Raw genomic sequence first — 13995 nt, forward strand, 5'->3', positions numbered from 1 at the left:
TATTATTGTTATAATTATTATAATTACCCCGACCTTGTGTTTGACTTTGTCCTTGCCTCAGTGGAGCTTGGTTGTAATTGTTTGTTGGCCTAACATTTGGGTTAAACAACCTTGGAGGTTTTTGATTATTTTGCCAACCGAAGTTGGGGTTTTGTCGCCAAGCTGTGGTAGATTCGCTATTAATTGAGCAAACATTATCTTGTTGTAATTGTTGTTGTTCATAGGCGAGAGAACAATAGGAGTCGGGATGCTCAGGACTCAAACATAAATTACATGGATTGGAGTTGACATTCATGACGAGGATAGGCTTTTGTTGAACAGAAATAGCCTCTACCTTTTTAGTGAGAGATTCAATTAAAGTTTTTAGCTCAGGATCGGGTTTCATCTCAAACATACCGGCGACCTTAACTGTTGTAGAAGAACTAGCAGAACGGGAGATATCGTCACTACCCCCAGTTATTATTACGCTTAGTTTGATCTTCTAAAAATTTATAAGCCTCTGAGGCTCCTTTCACTACACCATAACAGGCAATTAGTAACGTCAAAAAAGCGTTGCTATTATTTTTCGCAACGCTTAAAATGCGTTGCAAATTTGGGGTGGATAAAGTGTTGCAAATATTTGTAACAGTCCATAACCGTTACAGTGTCTACATTACCAACGATTATTAAGCATTGCTTAGTTAAATTTGTAACACTTTACCAAAGCTGTTTTAATACGTTTCTTTAATTTTTTGCAACGATTTCCTTGTTTCCTAATGTCTTTAAACCGTTACAAATTTGGTGATATTGTAAAAGAATTATTTTTCTTCTTTCCCGCGCCATTTTTTGGGGGCTACCTGAATTTGCAAAAGATATCATTCCTGGTTATATATGCAAGCAAATATCAAAGTTAGACTTTAGCTACTGATCCATGAAAACACACATTTTACAACTAAATGATAGTATAGACAAACAAAATGCTGAAAAAGTATGATACTCCTCATTGAACCATATAACTTAACAACTTAAAAAGATTTTCTAATGGAAAATCAATATTCTTTTTTTTGTACAGTGGTCTTAAACAAGAGAAAATCACTCGTAGACTTGCAGGTACAAAAATCCACCCACTGTTATCATTTCAAAGTACCTTCGAAGTGCAACACCAAGTGCAAATATTTCTTTTAATTTCCAGCTGCCAGGCATTGGTCACGGCTTCACTCCGCACAAACGACAAAAAACAGGTTGACCATACAGTCCTTAGTGCAACTCCATAATTCCATTTATTTCCTGAAAATTTAACGTCAAAATACTTGTTATCAACATGTGCAAGCATAGAATAAACACTGGCTACCTTATAGTTACACCACTATCTTTATTTGATTGTCTGTGTGCAGGAGTGTGTGTATGATACGTGTGAGACAAAAGTTCTTCAAATTTTCAAAATGCCTCAATACCATATACTTGTAACTAACAGAAAAACAAAAAAATCTGAAAACAATGAAAGAGGGAATTAAACACACCTATTAAGTCACAGTTGTGATATTGCAGCCATCGCGTTTGACCTTAATTGTTTCTTCAATATAGCCATTACTTTTGAGAATTTCCTCACATCCACTCTAAACCCTACTTAGCAATTAAATTCATCAGCAAAGTGCTCAACCAATCCCATTTCTATATCTTGACCCTCGTGCTTCAGGTTCCATCTAGCATCTTTCACCTACAACAAATTCTAGAATAAGCAATAGGAACAAACTTCTAACCAAAATTTTAACAGCAAGAGGGAGACATAATACATCATATATGTACAAATATACCAATTCCTTTTAACCATCAATATGCAATAGAATAAGAATCAGATTGGCAAAACATGAATAATTAAATGGGGAGTACAATGCAAACCAACTCCACCCATTCCAAAATAAATCCATACACTCTGTATCCAAGTCAAATTTTTACACGTAAATTGATATCACACAAATAAAAGGCTGAAAAAGTAAGATACTAACTACTGTCCGAGTGCATCAGTTTGTGTGTGATGTGTGACAACAGAGTACTAAATACTTCACTAATACCATATACTAGTAACTGGGTAATTAAAGTAGTCTCCACAAGTAACTATCTTATTCCCTTGCAAGGAAGAACTGATGATTATCTAATATAAGAATTTTTTAGACTAAGCAACTACCTTTACATGGGTCGTCCTTGGAATGGCAGACATACGATGCTCCTGTTTCATCCATTTATTTACATTTTAGCACACTCAATATGAATGCAACCTCATCAGGTGTAGTAGTTGTAGCCGTTACCTATTATTAACCTATTCTATCTCCTATTGCTGGTGTACGCCTTCAACTGGATGTACATACAATGAATCTCCACAACCCAGCTAGTACTGAGAGCCCAAGCCAAAGAGATAATTATTAGCAAATGTAGAAAAGTTGTCACAATCTTAACTTCGCACATACTAGACTGCTCTGCGCAGCTACTCATACCTGATGATAAGAATAACCAGAGATCCTTAAGATTACCACCTTCAGCGACTGCCAATTAGCAACCTTCAACCTCCAATTCAGTCCTTATGTAACACGCAACCTTCTTCATACTCTTACTAGTCCATTTTGGAAATCCCTTTAAGACCCTCTATCAATTGAGCCTTTATGTTCATATTCTTTAACCTGCAACAATTAGCAACAACTCAACACATTGAAAGCTCATAGAAGTTAGTTCACACTTCATAGCTAACTGCTAACCATGAGTTCCAAAATGCAATCTAAAAGTCCTTTTGAGTCCCAACCAGTTCTATACAATATTGTGGAAGCAATTAATTCTTTCAATGAAGTTAGAAAATTCGTCAATGTTAACAAAACTAAAAACCAGTGTTTAGTTATAAACAAACTATTATTGTCCAATTCAGTTTCATTGTCCAGGTGCAGGCAAACTTCAATCCGGAAAACAAGAGCACAAAATATTTAAGCAAACAGAAGCTTTAGACACTAGAATAAAACAAGATGTTTGTTCTTAAATAAATTGCAACAGATTCAAACTATCTAACACAACACACAACAGTTCATGATATACTCGTATGATCTAACATGATATACCAAGACAAAAATCCCTATTTAGATTGGTACAATGGCTGCCTCAAGTGTAATAATTTATGTAGCATACTGCTCAAATCAATCCACTCACAGGCCATGCTAGAAGGAAAGTATTAGAGGGGGGGAATGGAAATTCATATTTGTAATGGAACAAAGCATGTAAGCCTTACAAGTAAGGTATCTCGTTGTAGATAGGTTACAGAAGAAGACTTACTTGTTCAGTACCAAGGGCCCTCACAAATGACACCTAAACGCAAAGACCACAAAACTCCATGTCGTCGATCCTTTAACCATCTAGACGTAACTTAACAAGATGAATAAAAACCCAATCAACTTTGTTTTTATCAGTGAAATAACATGCCTATGATTGAACAAAATATGGCGAAATGATTAAGGCTAAGCATCCAAAATTCAGGTTAATGTTAAGCCATAACCTGTGCCAGATACAAAGGGCATACAACACCCAACCATATACAAGAGTACTTTGGAGTTGATTCCCTAAAAGATACTTTGTGTTGAGTCGACCCAGCTAGAGAGACATGGTCTGCTTTGAGCTTGTGGCCACCATATGGCTTAAGCCACACAGGATTTAGCCTCTACTTCTTCTGTTTTGAAATGAAGCAATACCAAGTAAATTGAAGCACGTAATCAAATAAAAATTGTACCTTTGAACCAAACAAGATCGAATTGGTATAAACCCTAGTTTAACAATGGACTCCCTACAAACGATTCAATGGTGAGAAATGAGTGATAGTTGAAGAACAAAAACCCTAGAAAAGGAAGAGAAGATTGAACAGCCGCAGACGAGATGGTGAATGGATACTTACTAAATCAGCAGTGAGAGAGAAAATTCAACAGCGGTAGCAAGACAGAAGATTGAGCAACGGCAGCCGAGAAGTGCTTTCCGGTTTGAAATGATTGAGCAGGCGGCAAAAGAGAAGGAGACCCTAGTTTCGTTTAATAACGAGAGAGAGGGCTGTGTTTTCTGGTTTGAGACTTTGAGCAAATAATAGACGACTGCGATTTTTTGTTGGTTTCCCTCTCCCGAAATTTCGAAGTTGTTTTAGTTTTTTATATTTGTAACCCTTTTCACACGGTGTGGTACAATTAAAAAGTGTTACAAATTAATTTTAGAAATCCATCCGAGTTAAAGGAACACTATACAACATTCCCAACGTTAATAAAGCAAGAAATGGGCCTCAGCCCCCTCATTTTGGTTCAGTTATATGTAAACTCCCTACTTACGGACATACTCATAAAACCTCCCTATTATTCAAATCCAACCAATTAACCTCCCTGCTTTCTATAATGGACGCAAATCTCGGTCTAATTTTTATCTCCACATTTATCTGTTTCCTTTTTTGCCCTTCTTAATAAATAACCACCGTATGTTCTTTTTTTGTTGAGTTCGCTCTAACGAAGAAGCCAATGAAAACACTGATTTTAACTTCGTTTCTTTTGTCATTGAAGAGAGTCATTGGTATTTGATTCTTATGTGAAAATACTTTTTACCACATACATGTTCATAATGATATTTATAAGCCAATGAGACATTTTAGGGAGTTTGAACCAGGGCGTTATTAGTACTCGATGATTGATGAGAGATCAGTAGATTGAGTGGAATTTGTTTGATGAAATGTTTGTAGGAAATAAGTTAGTGTTTATTTGATCTGAAAAGGTTAGTGAAATAGGAGATCTTGCATGGGAGAGAACGATTGTTTTAATCTACTCAAAAGTGATGGGTAAGGAGAAACCAAAGCAAATGCAGAGACAAAATTGGAGAGTTGAAATTGTCTGATGTCTTGACAAAATATATGTAAATATATATTTACATAGGAGGGTGGATGCTATTAAAACAGCTTTGATAGACATGTATAGTAAATGTAGGAGGGTGGATGCTACGAGAAGAGTTTTCGACAGTATGTTGGTGAGAAATATTATTTCTTAGAATGCAATGATATTGGGGTATTACATTCATGGCTGTCCAGACGATGGCATAAGTCTGTTTCATGAAATGACTAGAATAATGCATTGCGATGATGATTATGGTGGTGGTAGGAAGGAAAGGAAAAGATCGAAGGCAGCAGAGCAACTTGTTATCCCAGATGAGATTACTTTCATCTGTGTTTTATGTGCTTGTGCTCGTGGAGGATTGTTGTCGGATGGAAGAAGTTACTTCAACCAAATGTCATCTGTGTATAATTTGAAGCCCAAGTTTGCCCACTATTGGTGCATGGCAAATCTCTATTTTGGTGCTGGGCTTGTTCAAGAAGCAATGCATAGTATATTTGATTGCTCATTTTGATGTTATATAGACACATTTTATAAAACTATATTTACAGTGACTGAATTTTTATAGACGTTTTTTTGACATTTGAGTTCTAACCAGGTGACGCGGGTTATGGAAATATGAAGTTACATATGTGCATACAAATTTACATATGCAAATATGAAATTTCATAGACATTTTTTCTGACATCTGACAGGTGACACAGGTTATGTAAATATGAAGTTTCATATGTAAATATAAATTTACATATGATGCCGTCATATGTAAATTTTATATTGTCATATGTAAATACAAATTTACATAGGATGACGTCATCCCGGTTTGTCCTTAAGTCGAAATTATAAGTAAAGATTGATGACGTCAGCCCGGTTTTTACAGGGGTATTTTGGTCTGTTTTGGCTTTAATGTTATGTTTTAAATAATAGGGAGGTTTTATGCATGTGTTCGGTTAGAGGGGGTTTTTATGCTAGTTATGTATCAACCAGGGAGATTAAACCCAAAATCTGGTTAATAAAGTGTAGGTAACTTACCAATGCCAAAAAAATATTATAAAGCTAAAAAGGTGTGTGTTATAAATATCCTGTTATGGTGTAGTGTTTACTGAGAAAACTACCCCCATTCATTATATCAAGCACCTCTTTGTGGTGGTGTAACAGTCCCTCGAAAAAGGCACGAACTAGCATGTCTTTCGCAATGTTATGGTGTGGACACTCTATAAAAAGATCGGTGAAACGATTTCAAGCCTCTGAAAATGATTCATAAGGGTTCTGTCGAAAGAAATGAATCTTGGAAAGCATTTCATCGATCTTCAGTAGTGGGTAAAAATGTTTCATTAATAGTTGAACAAGTTTGGCCCACAAGTCCACATAATTAGGCGCTTGGGCAGTTAACCAAGATGCCGCCTTATCGGTTAGGGTGAAAGGAAACACCCTTAGTTTAATTTGTTCAGCACCAATCGTAGGATGGTAGAATGTAGTAAGGACTTGGTCAATCCTACGCATGTGCTGATAAGGTTTTTCATGGTCTAACCCATCCCATGAAAAACGGGTAACAAATTAAATATATTTGGGGGGATTCGAAAATTCCACATTAGGTCTGATAGAACGATGCAAGATTTTTGGCTATCGTTCAAAGCTTTGTAAAAGTCAGAGAGAGAAGATTCTCTTTCTTAAGCCATTATTTCAGGTGTGGTGTGTGGAATACTAGTTAGAGGTGTAGTGATTGGTAGACTAGATAGGCGTGTGTGTTGACGTTGCCAGTTGATTACGTTAGGCGTTTTTCTTCTGCCTGACCTTAATCTCATGCAAGGCTAAGACCAATATTAACTAAACACGACAACACTCAAAACAATCATGATTTGCTAGTATGAACCTCTAACAGGAGATGCGAGGTGTGAAAGAAAGAAGTACCTGAAAGCCTCCTTGTTTCGCTTATGAATAGCGTATTATTTACGCGAGCTCAGTGTATATAATAAGTTAGAAACACTGAATAACTTGAAGAAATGGAAGTTTTAACTAACCTGCGGAAATCGGGCGGTTCAGAGTAGGGCGCGGGTCGCTCTCGGCCCGGATCGAAGTCCGATTGATTTGGCTGGTCGCTCCAAGTTTGCCTACTGAAGGAGCGATCGACTCCTTACTTCACTGATGTCCAGTGATTTGGGTGCAGGTCGCACTCCAAGTTTAGCCTACCAAGGGCGCGGTCATGCTCCGTGTAATCCTGCGAGGAAAATTTCAGTTCTGAAACGGACAATCACAGTTAGAATCAAACAAGGGTGGGTAGGTTCAATGGGACTTTGGAAAAACTAATTATACTAACGAAAACAATTCTAAAGGGAACTAAGACGGCAGCGGCACCATTTGATAAAGGTAAAATGAATAGTTTTACTTACGAATAAACGATTAAACTTAAACGCAAATACAACTAAAACTATTTTCATGTCTACTTATCAAAGTTTTTCTACTCTCGATTCTATCAAAATAGAGTTAGAGTAAAAGATTTGTTTCACTCCTAGTTATTTAGAATTAGTGTTTCCTACGATTATCAATCTATCCAAAGTTAATGAGAGTAATGATAGAATTATACTACGATGCAAATTAAACTAACAAGATACGATAATGCAACTACGGAATGCTAAATTGAATCTATGATAAGGAGTTAGGGGGGATTGATTCCACCATAACTCAACTTAATCAACTAACAAAGAAATGTCGCAATCCAAATCGAAATGCTTTCGCATAATGATAAAGATAAAATTGAATTGTTTACCTACGAAATGAACAATGAACTCAAAACGTAAGTAAACTAAAACTAATCTTATGATGCTTTATACTTATCAAAGATTTCTCTACTCTCAATCCCTTGAGATATAGTGGAGTAAGAGGTTCGTTCCACTCCTAGTGCTCTAGCATAGAATGTTTTCTAGTCTAATTGATCAATCTTAAAGTCAATGAGAGCTTTACGAAGGTGTTAAACTACGATGCAATGTGAAAAACAATATGTTGAATTTAACTACGAATGCTATGACAATATGATTGTTTTGAATCTAGATAAAAGATTAGAGGGGAATTGAATCCACCTCGAATCCAACTTAATAGCCTAGCATAGATTCTTGTATCTCGATTCTTACGTTCTTACGGCAAGAAATTCGAGTTCTAATCCCTATTGTTCATGGCATTTCTACCGAAAGTACTAACTAGCATATGAGGTCGCCCACCCATTCTCATGGCTTAATCACGACCTTCTAGATTGGAATAGACTCTACAATGCTTCTACACTATACCACTAAGTTTTCATCAAGCCTTCATCAACCCCTCTAATGGAGGTTTTAGCCTTGAATCATTCAATCATCATTCCCATATGAATCTAAACTAAACATATTATCAAGATTTGAAATTTACTAATCTAATTAAACAATGATTAAATTCTAATTAACAACTAATAAATGGTAACCAACAATAATTAAAACTAGATCTAATAGATTGAAATAACACAATTCAAATTGATAAAATAACTATTTTATTTATCTAATCAATCAAGAACAATGATTCAAAGACTTAATCTAAAACAAGAATTGAAAATGGAACTAAACTTAATTTTATTAATTAAACTAGATCTAGAATTATCTATATTGTTTTAGGTCTAACTAGCTACCATTAACAAAGAGCTAAGCTTTGGTTTTTATATGTCCAGATCCAAAAATCGTGCATGGGCTTGGAGCCATGTTTTGGGCCAGAGAATCAGGCCCAAAACCCAATATTTTCAGTCCAAAAACGCCCCTTCAGCTGCAGTTGGCTTCAACAGACTTTTCGTCCACTTTTGCTCCTCTGATTGGGTCAAGGCTTAGACCATTGGAAAGCTCTTTCCGAGTCGGTCGTTTTGACATAAGGTAGGCCCAATTCCGAGGTCTGAGTCCAAAGATACGGCTTTTGGAAGTTCTGCTGACTTATGTATTGTTTCAGCCTGCGTCGACTTTTCAGCTTTTGACCGGGCTTTAGAAAGGCTTTGTCTTCTTGAATCTTGGCCTTAAATCGCGGAACTCCTTAGTAACCGACCTTAGCTCCTTTATATCGCTAAAGTGGCACATTTCTGCACATAATGGACTTTGAAACCTGAAATGCATAAAAACACGTAATCAGTGTTAACTCTTAATTATTACTCACATAATTGGTCTAGAGGTATGACCGTTATAGGGTTAAAACTACAGTTTTAGGCCCTTATCAAACCACCCCCAAACAGCATTTTGCTTGTCCTCAAGCAAAGATGAGAAATTAGAATAAGTGACCAAAAATGGAGTTCTATCTACTCTCGTTTCGCTGAGTGTGATTGCATTGACCATATACAACAAGGCCTTAAACCACTAGGAATTCCCTAGTGGACGAGTTATAGCCTCGTGAGAGTTTTCCAGTGAAGGTACTCACAAACTTCAACTATACTCCAACGACTAAGAAATAAAACTATTGTTTCCTCATTCATGTCTCAATTATCTATACATCTCACTAGCAATGAATACAGAATAATCATGTCGAAACCTAAGCTAATATATGCATAATAATCAATCATCTACGAATAAATATATATACAATGAGTAATACTTTGAAATGTCTAGTAGGTGCGTTTCTGAAACTCGGAATAGCGTCCTTAAGTAGGTCCTCACATAAATGTCAAGACAAAAACCACTCTGATTTTTCCGCTCAAGTTTTGCTACTCCAGTGTGCAGTGGGCACACTTTATCTTACAATCTCAATGACAACAAGGAAGCCGGAGTCGATCAAACATATCTGCCACTTACTATCACACTAACCTATTCCTAATTAAGCTAGAGGTCTTTATTAGGTGTTGCGGGGATTAGGAGATGGTTTAAGAAGGAAGGAAATGGATATTCAAAAGGACAAATCTGAGATAGTAGAGTCTTCATATTATGTAACTTAAAGAAAACCTTATTATTTACTTTTGCTTCTATACTTTGTTTCCATTCTTAGCCATATTTTTTTTTCTTTTTCTTTGGCTTTTGACTCATTTTATTCTATTTTTTTGGAGTTGTTATTTTATTTCTATTTTTATTTTTTTTTCTTTGGATGGGAACTTCTTTTCTTTATTTTCTGAAGCAATTAACTAACTTTTGTTTATACCGGTTTTTCTCTTCTTCTTTCTTCCTCATTCTATTCTCAGACTTATTCTAGATTGGGTAGGTTGATTTTTTTATTTTGTTTTGTTTTTGTAACAGGGTAAAGAATTTGTGGTTTATGAAAGGCTAAAGAAAGGCTCAGAGGGGCGACTAGCGGAAAGTAATTCATAGGTTTGAATTTCTGACTATATCGATCCAAAGAGGGCCTAAATTCTCGCTTAGGATATGGTTTAGTGATCAAGCAAGTGGACGTGTGATTTCTCTATCTAGATTTTACTTCTCCCTTGTGTCATTTCTCAAATGTTTCGCTCATATAAGGCTTTAGGCTATATTCTCACAGGATTTGTAGAATAAGTACTCTAGCCTAGATTTCATAAACTTACTGCTAACAATCATAGATACTCATGTAATATATTTATAGATAGATGCAAAGATTATTACCTACATATTAACCTAAGTTTCTAACAATTATTCTGATGCAAAAACTACGTGAGACTTCTAGATTGTTAAGAGCATAGAGAAAGAAAACAATACCAATATTCCTAAGTGTATAACATAACTTATTTATTTATATTTTTGAAAATTTTTGAAATTTTTTGAAACTTTAACTAGAAAACAAATGCATATTATACATATCTATATCCTAACAGATGCCTTAATTAGATGTGTTTCTATGCACCCCCCCCCCCCCCACAAGAATCATGCTTTGTCCTCAAAGTATTGTAAATAAAGAGGGTAGGAAAAATACCATTGAAACGTATGAAATTCAGGAACATCTACAAAACAAAGTTATAACGTACTAATATAGGAAATAAAAACTGACGCAACTCTATAAGAGTTCCACCCATTATGGGGTTAACCGAATTAAATTGCTTGGGACATAAGCAGACATTAACAAATTAAACTAAAAACTTACCTTATCTCCAGCTTAAACATCCTCTTCCTCGTCAGTGAGACGAGGTTCCTTCGCATCCTGCCACTCCATTGTAATTTGCCAAGCTTGCCGCCAGTTATCATCTACTAATGCTAACCTGTTAAGTGTTATCATGTCTGATGGGATGTACGGGGCAACCAAATGAGGCTGCACCTGCCATCCCGGCCAAGTCATTATTCGTAACGAGCGAATCACCCGATTGGTGGGTCTCATGACTTCAACCCTTTTCCAATCTGTGAATTGTGCACAGAATACGGGTAAACAACTACGCATGATGCGGCTTACTAAAACAGGCATAAGAAGATACTTACGCCTCATGGTTTGGGCTCTCTTAAGACTAGCGACTAATTTCGGGGAATGTCATATCTGCGGCCCGTCCCCGGCTAGAAGCGATGAAAATGTCACCAAGATGCGGTTTGCGAAATGAATTGCCATTCCCCAAAATATTCATCGGGATGAATAACATGGTGGTGCCTACGTTTAGGGAAAGGCTACCAAGGGCAATGCTATATAAGCCCGGTCCATTACTCGAAATACCCTCCCCATAATACTCATGGAAATATGTATAATCATAAAGATATACATTATCGGTCATATGCCCATGTGAACAGGATCAGGTATTGGTAATCCACGAAACTAGAGAGCGACCACATTTTTATCGAATTGATGTGTCGTGTCTTTGACTACGACAGAGAACTCTTGTTCTCCATCCTGATTACTATAGAATTTAACATGGTCGTAGAAATAAGCAGTAAGCTGTGGTGAATATGAATCGTCATCACTTACCAGTAGATGACGCCATCCTAACTGCAGGATTCTTTGTCGGAACCAATGTCCATAGGTCTCGGTGCCCAACACATCTTTGAAAGACTGTTCAGGTATGACTATAGGAGATGTCATCACAATAACTCTTTGAATAGCTCCACAAAAATCCTAGAATGACCGTCTGAAAATTGGAATTTTCCGCGTTATCGAAGGCGGTGGATTAATTAATCATACATAGAAGCTGGTGATTTGCTCGTGTGTTAATGCTTTTACAGTGTTTTGGGCGCGGGTCGCGCTCAAGGAGGGCGCAGCGCGCTCTGACAAAAATTTTCAAAATGTAAAGGGCGCAGGCGCGCTCTGACGAGGCGCAGGCGCACTCGTAAGTGCTGAACCCGGAGTTTAGAGCAAAAAGAATGAAAAACTTGGAGTGGAAGGTCCGGGATGATGGTGGGGTGTAGTGTGGTTTGTTAGTGTAGAAAGAAAGGAGTTTAAATAGTTTCTGAGCTTTCAAAACGAATCGGCAAGTTACCAATTTGTTTGAAGGCAATTTCCGGAAATAGGAAAATTCCAAAACCGAAAACGGAAACAAACCATTTCCATGATTTCTAAAAATCCCGTATCTTTCACACTTGATTTAGAATAGTAACTTCTAAACTCTTCTAGATTTCATGCTAGCACCAAACAAATCATAGATATGCCGATATCGGCCAAATTATCAAACTTTCCTCCAAGACAACTTAACAATACAGATGATCATATAGCGACTTATGCTCGGTATAAATATTACCACCCCAAACAAATTCGGGAAGGTGGGATTAATGATAAAACAAGCAAGATACTAGAAAATAACCGGTTATATTAAAAAAAAATAAATTTTAAATGCAAACAACGTAAAATAAACACATTACTATTTAAATTTAACTACTTGAATTAAAATCCAACTAATAAAATGAAATTAGGAAATAACAAATAACTCCAAGTAGGGGGTGAACACCTAGTTTTGTGATGATGATGGGCCCAGGATGGAGATTGGCTTGAACCATTCTGTTTTGGCGACGACGCCATCATGCCTGTCGGACTCGGCTGAAACAGAGTCCTCCATGGGTGGCATGCGTCAGAGCATCTCTATTCGAACAAGCTACTGGGCTTCCATCTCAAGCATCGAAAGTAATCGTGATAACCGGGTTTGTTGATTCTGGTGGATAGTCTCCATGTTAGACAAGATATCGTCTAGAACCCCTTCGAGCATTTCAAATCTCCTCTGAAGGTTCCCTTGCTTCTTTTGAACTACACTCTGTCTATCTCGGATATTTTCACAAATACCATAAACGCACCGCAAGGCAGTTTGCAACACTTGCATGCGTTCTAAATTATAATTACAATTATCTAGAGCATCTTCATCCAGACATGTCATATCCTCCCTTTCATCCTCCGACTCAACCATTTTTTCTTCAGACAATGGCCAAGTCTCTTGGATGCAATCCGTATAGATACTTGCATTAGAATGCAATTTGATCTTAATAGGAGTAAATCTTGCGACAGCTCTAAAGGAGAGCATGATCTTAGTGATCAATACGGGAAGAGGCGCCAAGCTCTTCCCCACTCCTCGAATCAGATTAAACATTAAATCAATGATGCAGAAATTATACTTCTTTGTTTGCAAAATCCAGAGTCGCGCAGACATTGCAGGCCGATATCACGACTTTGTCTTTCCCGGGGCGTTCCTACCAATCCACCGAGCTTCTGACCCGTTGATTGGTTCTCAGGGTGTTTGGCGGACGCAATGGGATGTCGGATTGTATTCACCCTCCACGACAGTATCCTTCATCAAAGCAGGAACTCCAGTATACTGGGATTCCTGAATTGTCATTACTAGGTTGCTTTCAAGTGTAATTCCCTAGAGTTCGACTAACAACCGCCTCACCGTTACTTCTCTCCTCGTTCCTCCTAACTTTATGAAAATCCTATCCCCTTCCAATTCTCGCTTCTTATAAAATTGTTCTACCAAATCATGGTGATAGAACTCCTCAATTGAGTACCACAGTCCGTTCCAATGCCTCTTTATCATCTCCGCGTCGTAAAATGGTGCGAAACTGTCGTAAACAAACGCGTGTTCCGGCAAAATTCTACGTCGTAGCGCCATTGAAATTTTGTTAGACAACTAATGGTTTTGTAGACTGTGGGGGATCGGCGAGTTTGAAGAAAACAACTAAAAACAACGTAGGTGGCGGTGGTGGCGATGGTGGAGACTTTAATTGGTGGCTGTTTTTCGGAGTTGGGTTGGTTGTGGTGATGTTTTAGAGAA

General features: G+C 37.2%; 1 long non-coding RNA gene across 1 annotated transcript; it reads right to left on the reverse strand.

Annotated features, from left to right (window-relative positions):
- Positions 1–967: 967 nt before the first annotated feature.
- LOC147515876 (uncharacterized) lies at positions 968–3936 on the reverse strand. Its single transcript, XR_015213537.1, has 6 exons — positions 3905–3936; positions 3743–3796; positions 2472–2654; positions 2165–2371; positions 1500–1696; positions 968–1266 (listed from the first exon to the last, which is right to left on the reverse strand). It is a non-coding gene; the product is annotated as an uncharacterized LOC147515876 (long non-coding RNA).
- Positions 3937–13995: the final 10059 nt, after the last annotated feature.

The sequence above is a fragment of the Coptis chinensis genome, chromosome 2 (genome assembly GCF_015680905.1).
Source record: "Coptis chinensis isolate HL-2020 chromosome 2, ASM1568090v1, whole genome shotgun sequence".
Lineage (NCBI taxonomy): Eukaryota > Viridiplantae > Streptophyta > Magnoliopsida > Ranunculales > Ranunculaceae > Coptis > Coptis chinensis.